This window comes from Puntigrus tetrazona, chromosome 3 (assembly GCF_018831695.1).
Source record: "Puntigrus tetrazona isolate hp1 chromosome 3, ASM1883169v1, whole genome shotgun sequence".
Taxonomy (NCBI): domain Eukaryota; kingdom Metazoa; phylum Chordata; class Actinopteri; order Cypriniformes; family Cyprinidae; genus Puntigrus; species Puntigrus tetrazona.
Window position 1 is genome coordinate 7,891,654 of NC_056701.1, and position 1,661 is coordinate 7,893,314.

Below are 1,661 nucleotides of genomic sequence, written 5' to 3' on the forward strand. Positions count from 1 at the left end.
GCCAGAAAGAGAAAAAAGATAATACTTTAAACATCAAACTAGTGAAAATAAAAATTAAATGAAAATATTTTATGGCTGTATTAAATTTATGCTCTTGTTACTTCAAATATTACTTTTAGGCATTTGTGCAGCATTGCCTATCATAACCATAAGACTGAATCTTGTTCATTTCTTCATCATAAGCTACAAAAGTGCAGATGTACGTATAATAAAGCAAATTCATTTATCAATGAATATTATAAAATGAGTTAAACACTAACTACCAGCTAGACTGACTGTGCTCATTTAGAGTATGTTATTTCAATGCTTCTGTCTGTTAAAATGTGGCACAGGTCAACATGAAATAAGCTTTAGCTTTGAAGTAGATAACGAGAACAAGACAAAAAGTATTAATTATTTTCGTGGGGGGTTTTTGGGTTCTGGTTATGGAAACCCCCCAAGAGCTTTGAGTATGAGTAATTTGTTCAGGAATAGGCTGTTTGTTGTGTTTCACACTGTAAACTGAATTACATCAGCCACCAAAAAAACAAAAAATCTGAGAACACTGAGTTATTATTAGATGTTTTTCATTGAAAAACAGAAAGATGCAGAGAATTATGGTGAAGGAGGAAGCACACAGAAAAAAAATAGCCTTTAAAACGTTACAGTGCCATGATGCAATAAACTAGCTCAAGTTTTAGATCCTGTTTTATTCATGCAAAATGAGAATGTTACAAACACTAAACAGAAAGTGCTTACTAGGTACCTAGGATTAAAGATAATCCTTATTATAGTTTTCTCAATTGCTTAAACACTTAAATTCATCGTAATGCATTGCAAAATTTCATAATACATACATAATATTGACAAAGGATATCTCAAGACTATAATATTATATGGTTCAATAAATCAATATTTGAGCAAGTACATAACGTCTCAGGTTACGAATGTAACCATGGTTCCTCTAGGGAACGAGACGCTGCGTCACAAACGCTTTGGGAACGCCTTCGGCGTGAGGCGTTCTGAACCACGTGTGAAATTTGTCCAATGGAGGGGAGCGACGTCATGGACGAGACGACGTCGCCGACCAGGAAGTATAAAGTCACGCTCTGCGATGCCGGCACCAGCCTCTGTAGTGAAGTAAGCGCCGGCAGGGGTGCGGGAAGTATGGCATCAGGACAAAGCATCTCGTTCCCTAGAGGAACCATGGTTACATTCGTAACCTGAGACGTTCCTCTTCAGGAACTCGAGCTGCGTCACAAACGCTTTGGGAACGAGATGCCCACGCCGCCATAATTCCAAGGCCCTTCCTGAAAAGGGATCCTCAGACCACCCATCAAGATAAGACCGAGGAGCCAGGGGCGGCCCTCAAGTCTAGATTGTAGAACCAGGCAAAAGTGGAGGGCGTGGACCACCCCGCAGCGTTGCAGATGTCCCCGAGGGGCACACCGCTAAGATAGGCCTTAGAGGCCGCCATACCCCTGGTTGAATGCGCTCTGACCCTGAGAGGGCATGGGAGTGCAGAGGCCTCATAGGCCAGGTAGATAGCCTCAACTATCCACCTGCTAATAGTCCGCTTGGCAGCAGCGCCACCCCTATTCGTCGGACCAAAACAAATGAGTAATTGGTCCGACCTCCGCAGAGACGCAGTTCTGCGCACATAAGTGTCCAGTGCTCGCAGT

The 1,661-nt window shown here is 42.3% G+C and overlaps 1 protein-coding gene across 1 annotated transcript in view; it reads right to left on the minus strand.

Moving 5' to 3' along the window:
* Positions 1–1,661, minus strand: part of LOC122341277 — a gene marked incomplete at its 3' end in the record, with an annotated part of 4,100 nt that overhangs the window by 1,476 nt on the left and 963 nt on the right. The window lies entirely within an intron of this gene.